Source organism: Arachis hypogaea, chromosome 5 (genome assembly GCF_003086295.3).
Source record: "Arachis hypogaea cultivar Tifrunner chromosome 5, arahy.Tifrunner.gnm2.J5K5, whole genome shotgun sequence".
Taxonomy (NCBI): domain Eukaryota; kingdom Viridiplantae; phylum Streptophyta; class Magnoliopsida; order Fabales; family Fabaceae; genus Arachis; species Arachis hypogaea.
The window spans coordinates 52610419-52622562 of record NC_092040.1 but is presented as its reverse complement, the minus strand read 5'-3'; the positions used below and the strand labels follow the sequence as shown (position 1 = coordinate 52622562).

Below are 12144 nucleotides of genomic sequence, written 5' to 3'. Positions count from 1 at the left end.
TTCTCCGGCCTTGGATGCCATAATGGTTATGGAAAAACGAAAAAGCAACGCTTTTACCACACCAAACTTAAAATGTTTGTTCGTCCTCGAGCAAAAGAAGAAAGAAGAGAGTAGAAGAAGAAGAAATGAGGAAGAGGGAGATGGTGGTGTGTTCGGCCAAAGAGGGGGAGAAGTGGTGTTTAGGTTGTGTGAAAATGAAGGGTTGAAGAAGGGTATATATAGGAGAGAGGGGGGTAAAGGTTCGGCCATTATGGGTGGGTTTGGGAGGGAAAGTGGTTTGAATTTGAAGGGTGAGGTTGGTGGGGATTTATGAAGGATGGATGTGAGTGGTGAAGAGAAATATGGGATTTGATAGGTGAAGGGTTTTTGGGGAAGAGGTGTTGAGGTGATTGGTGAATGGGGGAAGAAGAGAGAGAGTGATGGTAGGGTCCTATGGGGTCCACAGATCCTGTGGTGTCAGGGAAAAGGCATCCTTGCACCAAATGGCATCAAAATCCACGTTTTGAGCCAATTCTGGCGTTAAACGCCGGGCTGGTGCCCATTCCTGGCGTTTAACGCCAGGTTCTTGCCCTTTACTGGCGTTTAACGCCAGTCTGGTGCCCCTTTCTGGCGTTAAACGCCCAGAATGGTGCCAGACTGGGCGTTAAACGCCCAACTGCTAGGCTGACTGGCGTTTGAACGCCAGCAGCATCTTCCTCCAGGGTGTGCTGTTTTTCTTCCTGTTTTTCATTTTGTTTTTGCTTTTTTCATTGTTTTTGTGACTTCTTATGATCATCAACCTACAAAAAAGATAAAATAACAAAAGAAAATAATTAATTATAAAACATTGGGTTGCCTCCCAACAAGCGCTTCTTTATTGTCACTAGCTTGACAGAGGACTCTCATGGAGCCTCAGAAATGCTCAGAACCGTGTTGGAACTTCCCAACACCAAACTTAGAATTTGGTTGTGGCCTCCCAACACCAAACTTAGAGTTTGACTGTGGGGGCACTGTTTGGCTCTGTTTTGAGAGAAGCTCTTCATGCTTCCTCTCTATGATGACAGAGGGATATCCTTGGGCCTTAAACACCAAGGACTCTTCATTCACTTGAATGATCAGCTCTCCTCTATCAACATCAATCACAGCCTTTGCTGTGGCTAGGAAGGGTCTGCCAAGGATGATGGATTCATCCATGCATTTCCCAGTCTCTAGGACTATGAAATCAGTAGGGATGTAATGGTCTTCAACCTTGACCAGAACATCCTCTACAAGTCCATAGGCTTGTTTTCTTGAGTTGTCTGCCATCTCTAGTGAGATTTTTGCAGCTTGTACCTCATAGATCCCTAATTTCTCCATTTCAGAGAGGGGCATGAGGTTTACACTTGATCCTAAGTCACACAAGGCCTTCTTGAAGGTCATGGTGCCTATGGTACAAGGTATAGAAAACTTCCCAGGGTCCTGCCTCTTTTGAGGCAATTGCTGCCTAGACAAGTTATCCAGTTCTTTGGTGAGCAAAGGGGGTTCATCCTCCCAAGTCTCATTTCCAAATAACTTGTCAGTTAGCTTCATGATTGCTCCAAGGTATTTAGCAACTTGCTCTTCAGTGACATACTCATCCTCTTCAGAAGAAGAATACTCATCAGAGCTCATGAATGGCAGAAGTAAGTCCAATGGAATCTCTATGGTCTCATCTTGAGCCTCAGATTCCCAAGGTTCCTCATTGGGGAACTCATTGGAGGTCAGTGGGCGTCCATTGAGGTCTTCCTCAGTGGCGTTCACTGCCTCTTCTTCCTCCCAGAATTCGGCCATGTTGATGGCCTTGCACTCTCCTTTTGGGTTTTCTTCAGTATTGCTTGGGAGAGTGCTTGGAGGAAGTTCAGTAATTTTCTTGCTCAGCTGACCCACTTGTCCTTCCAAATTCCTAATGGAAGATCTAGTTTCAGTCATGAAACTTTGAGTGGTTTTGATTAGATCAGAGACCATGGTTGCCAAGTCAGAGGTATTCTCCTTAGAACTCTCTGTCTGTTGCTGAGAAGATGATGGAAAGGGCTTGCTATTGCTAAACCTGTTTCTTCCACCATTATTGTTATTGAAACCTTGTTGAGGTCTCTGTTGATCCTTCCATGAAAGATTTGGATGATTCCTCCGTGAAGGATTGTAGGTGTTTCCATAGGGTTCTCCCATGTAATTCACCTCTTCTATTGAAGGGTTCTCAGGATCATAAGCTTCTTCCTCAGATGAAGCTTCCTTAGTACTGCTTGGTGCATTTTGCATCCCAGACAGACTTTGAGAAATCATATTGACTTGTTGAGTCAATATTTTATTCTGAGCCAATATGGCATTCAGAGTGTCAATCTCAAGAACTCCTTTCTTCTGACTAGTCCCATTGTTCACAGGATTTCTTTAGGAAGTGTACATGAATTGGTTATTTACAACCATTTCAATCAGTTCTTGAGCTTCAGTAGGCGTCTTCTTCAGATGAAGAGATCCTCCAGAAGAGCTATCCAAGGACATCTTGGACAGTTCAGAGAGACCATCATAGAAAATACCTATGATGCTCCATTCAGAAAGCATATCAGTGGGACACTTTCTGATCAATTGTTTGTATCTTTCCCAAGCTTCATAGAGGGATTCTCCTTCCTTCTGTCTGAAGGTTTGGACTTCCACTCTAAGCTTACTCAATTTTTGAGGTGGAAAGAACTTTGCCAAGAAGGCATTGACTAGCTTTTCCCAAGAGTCCAGGCTTTCTTTAGGTTGAGAGTCCAACCATGTTCTAGCTCTGTCTCTTACAGCAAAAGGGAATAGCATCAGTCTGTAGCCTCAGGGTCAACCCCATTAGTCTTGACTGTGTCACAGATTTGCAAGAACTCAGCTAAAAACTGATGAGGATCTTCCAATGGAAGTCCATGGAACTTGCAATTCTGTTGCATTAGAGAAACTAATTGAGGCATAAGCTCAAAGTTGTTTGCTCCAATGGCAGGGATAGAGATGCTTCTCCCATAGAAGTCGGGAGTAGGTGCAGTAAAGTCACCCAGCACCTTCCTTGCATTGTTGGCATTGTTGTTGTTTTCGGCTGCCATTTGTTCTTCTTCTTTGAAGAGTTCGTTCAGGTGCTCTAAAGAGAGTTGTGCTTTGGCTTCTCTTAGCTTTCTCTTCAAGGTCCTTTCAGGTTCAGGATCAGCCTCAACAAGAATGCCTTTGTCTTTGCTCCTGCTCATAAGAAAGAGAAGGGAACAAGAAAATGTGGAATCCTCTATGTCACAGTATAGAGATTCCTTTAGGTGTCAGAGGAAAAGAAGAATAGAAGACAGAAGTGGAAAATTCGAACTTAACAGAGAAAATGGAGTTCGAATTTTGCATTAAGGGATAGTGTTAGTCCATAAATAGAAGGATGTGAGAAGGAGGGAAGTTATTTTCGAAAATTAAGTGAAAAATTTAAAACATTTTTGAAAAACACTACTTAATTTTCGAAAATGAAAAGGGAAAAGAAATCAAGTGATTTTTGAAAAAGATTTTGAAATTAGAAATCAAAAGGATTTGATTGAAAACTATTTTGAAAAAGATGTGGTTAAGAAGATATGATTGATTTAAAAAAATGTGATTGAGAAGATATGATTTGAAAAACATTTTAAAAAGATTTGATTTGAAAATTAAAAACTTGACTAACAAGAAAAGATATGATTCAAACATTAAACCTTTCTCAACAGAAAAGGCAACATACTTGAAATGTTGAATCAAATCATTGATTGGTAGCAAGTATCTTTAAAAATGGAAAGAAATTGGTTTTGAAAAAGATTTGATTGGAAAATTGATTTGAAAAAGATTTGATTTTGAAAAACTTTGAAAACTTGAAAAAAAATTGATTTTGAAAACAAAATCTTCCCCCTTTGCCATCCTGGCGTTAAACGCCCAGAATGGTGCACATTCTGGCGTTTAACGCCCAAAACTACACCCTTTTGGGCGTTAAACGCCCAGCCAGGTGCCCTGGCTGGCGTTTAAACGCCAGTCTGTCCTTCTTCACTGGGCGTTTTGAATGCCCAGCTTTTTCTGTGCAGTTCCTCTGCTGTATGTTCTGAATCTTCAATTCTCTGTATTATTGACTTGAAAAGACACAAATTAAAAATATTTTTGGATTTTTAATAATAAGGACAAACCAAAATGCAACAAGAATCAAATAACAATGCATGCAAGACACCAAACTTAGCAGTTTGTATACTACTGACACTAACAAAATGAAAATGCATATGAGACACACAAAACACTCAAGTCAATAGAATTTCAAAGATCAGAGCAAGTAAATCATCAAGAACATCTTGAAGATCACTAAGACATATGAATGCATGCAATTGACACCAAACTTAGGATGAGACACTAGACTCAAACAAGAAATATTTTTTTTGATTTTATGATTTTGTAATTTTTTTTTGTGTTTTTCGAAAATTATGTGGAAAAAAGATATCAAAATTCTTAATGAGGATTCCAGGAATCAGTGCAATGCTAGTCTAAGACTCCGGTCCAGGAATTAGACATGGCTTCACAGCCAGCCAAGCTTTCAGAGAAAGCTTCGGTCCAAAACACTAGACATGGCCAGAGGCCAGCCAAGCCTTAGCAGATCACTGCTCCAAAAGCAAGATTGATGAAAAATCAACAAGCTCTTGTGATGATGAGTTGAAACCTCGGTCCAATGAGATTAGACATGGCTTCTCAGCCAGCCAGATTTCAACAAATCACCATGAAACTCTAGAATTCATCTTCAAGAATTTCGAAAAAAATAAATACCTAATCTAAGCAACAAGATGAACCGTCAGTTGTCCAGCCTAAACAATCCCGGGCAATAACACCAAAAACTTGATGTTGTTGCCGGATCTTGGCACTGATGTTACCAAAAGCTTGCTCAAAACATGAACAATCCCCGGCAACGGCGCCAAAAACTTGGTGCGCGAAATTGTGAACAATACTTTTTTTTTCACAACTCTCATAATCCCCGGTAATGGCTCCAAAAACGTGGTAGCTCAATACCATGGCATTACACAACTTCGCACAACTAACCAGCAAGTGCACTGGGTCGTCCAAGTAATAAACCTTACGTGAGTAAGGGTCGATCCCACGGAGATTGTTAGTATTGAAGCAAGCTATGGTCATCTTGTAAATCTTAGTCAGGCAAACTCAAATGTATAAAGTGATGAACGAAAATAACACAAAGGTAAAGATAGTGAGACTTATGTAATTCATTGGTAGGAACTTCAGATAAGCGCATGAAGATGCCTTCCCTTCCGTCTCTCTGCTTTCCTACAGCCTTCATCCAATTCTTCTTACTCCTTTCCATGGCAAGCTCGTGTAGGGTTTCACTGTTGTCAGCAGCTACCTCCCATCCTCGCAGTGAAAACTAATGCTCATGCACTCTGTCACAGTGCGGCTAATCACCGGTTTGGTTCCCTCCCCTACCGGAATAGAATCACTCTTTTGCGTCTGTCACTAACGCCCAGTAGGTTACAGGTTTGAAGCACGTCACAGTCATTCAATCATTGAATCCTACTCAGAATACCACAGACAAGGTTTAGACCTTCCGGATTCTCTTGAATGCCGCCATCAGGTCCTGCCTATACCACGAAGATTCTGATCTCACGGAATGGTTGGCTCGTTTGTCAGGCGAGCACTCGGTTGTCAGGCGATCAACCATGCATCGTGCAATCAGGAATCCAAGAGATATTCACCAAGCCTCAAATGCTTGTAGAATAAGAGTGGTTGTCAGTCACTTTGTTCATGAGTGAGAATGGTGATGGGCGTCAATCATCACCTTCATCAAGTTGAAGAACAAGTGATATCTTGGAACAAGAACAAGCGGAATTGAATGGAAGAACAATAGTAATTGCATTAATACTCGAGGTACAGCAGAGCTCCACACCTTAATCTATGGTGTGTAGAAGCTCCACCGTTGAAAATACATAAGCATAAGGTCTAGGCATGGCCGAATGGCCAGCCTCCCAATGATCTAAGAACTAAAATTGTCCAAAGATGATCTAGAGATCTAAAGTGATCAAAAGATTTTTAATACAATAGTCAAAGGTCCTACTTATAGAAAACTAGTAGCCTAAGGTGTACAGAAATGAGTAAATGACATAAAAATCCTCTTCCGGGCCCACTTGGTGTGTGTTTGGGCTGAGCAATGAAGCATTTTTCATGCAGAGACTCCTCTTGGAGTTAAACGCCAGCTTTCATGCCAGTTTGGGCGTTTAACTCCCATTTGGGTGCCAGTTCCGGCGTTTAACGCTGCGATTTCTTGAGGTGACTTTGAACGCCGGTTTGGGCCATCAAATCTTGGGCAAAGTATGGACTATCATATATTGCTGGAAAGCCCAGGATGTCTACTTTCCAATGCCGTTGAGAGCGCGCCAATTGGGCTTCTGTAGCTCCAGAAAATCCACTTCGAGTGCAGGGAGGTCAGAATCCAACAGCATCTGTAGTCCTTTTTGGTCTCTGAATCAGATTTTTGCTCAGGTCCCTCAATTTCAGCCAGAAAATACCTGAAATCACAGAAAAACACACAAACTCATAGTAAAGTCCAGAAAAGTGAATTTTAACTAAAAACTAATAAAAATATACTAAAAACTAACTATATCATACTAAAAACATACTAAAAACAATGCCAAAAAGTATACAAATTATCCGCTCATCACATGGCAAGCACAATTGTAATCCCAACTCTTTATCACAACTTCGCACAACTAACCAGCAAGTGCACTGGGTCGTCCAAGTAATAAACCTTACGCGAGTAAGGGTCGATCCCACGGAGATTGTTGGTATAAAGCAAGCTATGGTCATCTTGTAAATCTTAGTCAGGCAAACTCAAATGGTTATGGATGATGTATGAATAAAACATAAAGATAAAGATAGAGATACTTATGTAATTCATTGGTGAGAATTTCAGATAAGCGTATGGAGATGCTTTGTCCCTTCCGTCTCTCTGCTTTCCTACTGTCTTCATCCAATCCTTCTTACTCCTTTTCATGGCAAGATGTATGTAGGGTTTCACCGTTGTCAGTGGCTACCTCCCATCCTCTCAGTGAAAATGTTCAATGCACCCTGTCACGGCACGGCTATTCAGCTGTCAGTTCTCGATCATGTCGGAATAGAATCCAGTGATTCTTTTGCGTCTGTCACTAACGCCCCACAATCGCGAGTTTGAAGCTCGTCGCAATCATTCAATCATTGAATCCTACTCAGAATACCACAGACAAGGTTTAGACCTTCCGGATTCTCTTGAATGCCGCCATCAATTCTAGCTTATACCACGAAGATTCCGATTAAGGGATCCAAGAGATAAACATTCAAGCCTTGTTTGCTTGTAGAACAGAAGTGGTTGTCAGGCACTTGTTCATAAGTGAGAATGATGATGAGTGTCACATAATCATCACATTCATCAGGTTCTTGGGTGCAAATGAATATCTTAGAACAAGAACAACTTGAATTGAATAGAAGAACAATAGTAATTGCATTAATACTCGAGGTACAGCAGAGCTCCACACCTTAATCTATGGTGTGTAGAAACTCCACCGTTGAAAATACATAAGAACAAAAGTGATCATTGGCTTCAGCCCCAGAGAGGGAACCAGAAGAACCAAGATCTGATCTAAGATCTAAAGTGATCAAAAGAAGAAAATACAATAGTAAAAGGTCCTATTTGTAGAGAACTAGTAGCCTAGGGTTTACAGAAATGAGTAAATTACATAAAAATCCACTTCCGGGCCCACTTGGTGTGTGCTTGGGCTGAGAATTGAAGAATTTTTGTGTAGAGACTTCTCTTGGAGTTAAACGCCAGCTTTTGTGCCAGTTTAGGCGTTTAACTCCCATTCTTGTGACAGTTTCGGCGTTTAACGTCGGGCAGTTTTGAGCTGATTTGGAACGCCAGTTTGGGCCATCAAATCTCAGACAAAGTACGGACTATTAAATATTGCTGGAAATCCCAGGATATCTACTTTCCAACCCCGTTGAGAGCGTGCCATTTTGGCTTCTGTAGCTCCAGAAAATCCACTTCGAGTACAGGGAGGTCAGAATCCAACAGCATCTGCAGTCCTTTTCAGCCTCTGAATCAGATTTTTGTTCAGGTCCCTCAATTTCAGCCAGAAAATACCTGAAATCACAGAAAAACACACAAACTCATAGTAAAGTCCAGAAAAGTAAATTTTAACTAAAAACTAATAAAAATATACTAAAAACTAACTAAAACATACTAAAAAATACTAAAAACAATGCCAAAAAGCGTATAAATTATCCGCTCATCACAACACCAAACATAAATTGTTGCTTGTCTCCAAGCAACTGAAAATCAAATAAGATAAAAAGAAGAGAATATGCAATGAACTCCAAAAACATCTATGAAGATCAGTATTAATTAGATGAGCGGGGCTTTAGCGTTTTGCCTCTGAACAGTTTTGGCATCTCACTCTATCCTTTGAAATTTAGAATGATTGGCTTCTATAGGAACTCAGAATCCAGATAGTGTTATTGATTCTCTTAGTTAAGTATGATGATTCTTGAACACAGCTACTTTATGAGTCTTGGCCGTGGCCCAAAGCACTTTGTCTTCCAGTATTACCACCGGATACATACATGCCACAGACACAAAACTGGGTGAACCTTTTCAGATTGTGACTCAGCTTTGCTAGAGTCCCCAATTAGAGGTGTCCAGGGTTCTTAAGCACACTCTTTTTGCTTTAGATCACAACTTTATTTTTTTTCTTTTTCTCTCTCTTTTTTTCGATTTTTTTTTTGTTTTCACTGCTTTTTCTTGCTTCAAGAATCATTTTTATTATTTTTCAGATCTTCAGTAACATGTCTCCTTTTTCATCATTCTTTCAAGAGCCAACATTCATGAACAACAAATTCAAAAGATTTATGCACTGTTTAAGCATACATTCAGAAACCAAAATATTGCCACCACATCAAAATAATTAATCTGTTATAAAATTCAAAATTCATGCAATTCTTCTCTTTTTCAATGAAGAACATTTTTCAATCAAGAAAGGTGATGGATTCATAGGACATTCATAACTTTAAGGCATAGACACTAAGACACTAATGATCATAAGACACAAACATGAATAGACATAAGCATGATTTTTCGAAAAACAGGAAAATAAAGAACAAGGAGATTAAAGAACGGGTCCACCTTAGTGATGGCGGCTTGTTCTTCCTCTTGAAGATCTTATAGAGTGCTTGAGCTCCTCAATGTCTCTTCCTTGCCTTTGTTGCTCCTCTCTCATGATTCTTTGATCTTCTCTAATTTCATGGAGGAGGATGGAATGTTCTTGGTGCTCCACCCTTAGTTGTCCCATGTTGGAACTCAATTCATCTAGGGAGGTATTGATTTGCTCCCAATAGTTTTGTGGAGGAAAGTGCATCCCTTGAGGCATCTCAGGGATTTCATTTGAGTTTAAAAGGGACCTCGGGGATCACCTTCTTCAAGGCCACAACTTCATAGAAGTGGTCTTGATGCACCCTTGAGATGAATCTCTCCATCTCCCATGACTCGGAGGTTGAAGCTTTTGCCTTCCCTTTCCTTTTTCTAGAGGTTTCTCCGGCCTTGGATGCCATAAATGGTTATGGAAAAGAAAAAAGCAATGCTTTTACCACACCAAACTTAAAAAGGTCTGCTCATCCTCGAGCAAAAGAAGAAAGAAGAGAGTAGAAGAAGAAGAAATGAAGGAGATGGAGGAGGCTTTGTGGTTCGGCTAAGGGGAAGAAGTAGTGTTTAGGTTGTGTGAAAATGAAGGAGTGAAGATGGGTTTATATAGGAGTGGAGAGAGGGTGTAATGTTCGGCTATGTGAGGGTGGGTTTGGGGGGGAAAGTGGTTTGAATTTGAATGGTGAGGTAGGTGGGGTTTTATGAAGGATGGATGTGAGTGGTGAAGAGAAAGATGAGATTTGATAGGTGAGGGGTTTTTGGGGAAGAGGTGTTGAGGTGATTGATGAATGGGTGAAGAAGAAAAGAGAGGGTGGTGGGGTAGGTGGGGATCCTGTGGGGTCCACAGATCCTGAGGTGTCAAGGAAAATCCATCCCTGCACCAAGTGGCGAGCAAAAATGCTCTTTATGCCAATTCTGGCATTAAACGCCGGGATGGTGCCCATTTCTGGCGTTTAACGCCAACTTCTTGCCCTTTCCTGGCGTTTAACGCTAGTCTGGTGCCCCTTTCTGGCGTTAAATGCTCAGAATGGTGCCAGACTGGGCGTTAAACGCCCATTTGCTGCCCTTACTAGCGTTTAAACGCCAGCAAGGTCTTCCTCCAGGGTGTGCTATTTTTCTTTCTATTTTTCATTCTATTTTTGCTTTTTCAATTGATTTTGTGACTTCCCATGATCATCAACCTACAGAAAACATAAAATAACAAAGGAAAAATAGATAAATATAATATTGGGTTGCCTCCCAACAAGCGCTTCTTTAATGTCAGTAGCTTGACAGTGGGCTCTCATGGAGCCTCACATATGCTCAGAGCAATGTTGGAACCTCCCAACACCAAACATAGAGTTTGAATGTGGGGGTTCAACACCAAACTTAGAAGTTGGTTGTGGCCTCCCAACACCAAACTTATAGTTTGACTGTGGGGGCTCTATTTGGCTCTATTTTGAGGGAAGCTCTTCATGCTTCCTCTCCATGGTTACAGAGGGATATCCTAGAGCCTTAAATACAAGGGATTCTTCATTCACTTGAATGATCAATTCTCCTCTGTCAACATCAATCACAGCCTTTGCTGTGGCTAGGAAGGGTCTGCCAAGGATGATGGATTCATCCATGCACTTCCCAGTCTCTAGGACTATGAAATCAGCAGGGATGTAATGGTCTTCAATTTTTACCAGAACATCCTCTACAAGTCCATAAGCTTGTTTTCTTGAATTGTCTGCCATCTCTAGTGAGATTCTTGCAGCTTGCACCTCAAAGATCCCTAGCTTCTCCATTACAGAGAGAGGCATGAGGTTTATGCTTGACCCCAGGTCACACAGAGCCTTCTTAAAGGTCATGGTGCCTATGGTACAAGGTATTGAGAACTTCCCAGGATCTTGTCTCTTTTGAGGTAGTTTCTGCCTAGACAAGTCATCCAATTTTTTGGTGAGCAAAGGGAGTTCATCCTCCCAAGTCTCATTACCAAATAACTTGTCATTTAGCTTCATGATTGCTCCAAGGTATTTAGCAACTTGCTCTTCGATGACATACTCATCCTCTTCAGAGGAAGAATACTCATCAGAGCTCATGAATGGCAGAAGTAAGTCCAATGGAATCTCTATGGTCTCATTATGAGCCTCAGATTCCCATGGTTCCTCATTAGGGAACTCATTAGAGGCCAGTGGACGTCCATTAAGGTCTTTCTCAGTGGCGTTCACTGCCTCTCCCTCCTCTCCAAATTCGGCCATGTTGATGGCCTTGCACTCTCCTTTTGGATTCTCTTCTGTATTGCTTGGAAGAGTGCTAGGAGGGAGTTCAGTAATTTTGTTACTCAGCTGACCCACTTGTGCCTCCAAGTTTCTAATGGAGGACCTTGTTTCAGTCATGAAACTCTGGGTGGTTTTGATTAGATCAGAGACCATGGTTGCTAAGTCAGAGTGGCTCTGCTTAGAATTCTCTGTCTGTTGCTGAGAAGATGATAGAAAAGGCTTGCCATTGCTAAACCTGTTTCTTCCACCATTATTATTGTTGAAACCTTGTTGAGGTCTCTGTTGATCCTTCCATGAAAGATTTGGATGATTTCTCCATGAAGGATTATAGGTGTTTCCATAGGGTTCTCCCATGTAATTCACCTCTTCCGTTGAAGGGTTCTCAGGATCATAAGCTTCTTCTTCAGATGAAGCGTTCTTAGTATTGCCTGGTGCAGCTTGCATTCCAGACAGACCTTGAGAAATCAAATTGACTTGCTGAGTCAATATCTTGTTTTGAGCCAATATGGCATTCAGAGTATCAATCTCAAGAACTCCTTTCTTCTGATTCGTCCCATTGTTCACAGGATTCCTTTCAGAAGTGTACATGAATTGGTTATTTGCAACCATTTCAATCAGTTCTTGAACTTCTACAGGCGTCTTCTTCAGATGAAGAGAGCCTCCAGCAGAACTATCCAATGACATCTTGAACAGTTCAGACAGACCATCATAGAAGATACCTATGATGCTCCATTCAGA

At 41.2% G+C, this 12144-nt stretch overlaps 1 non-coding gene across 1 annotated transcript; it reads left to right on the top strand.

Moving 5' to 3' along the window:
• The first annotated feature begins 2547 nt into the window (after positions 1 to 2547).
• LOC112804567 (small nucleolar RNA R71) lies at positions 2548 to 2655 on the top strand. The gene has a single exon (XR_003203177.1). It is a non-coding gene; the product is annotated as a small nucleolar RNA R71 (small nucleolar RNA).
• Positions 2656 to 12144: the final 9489 nt, after the last annotated feature.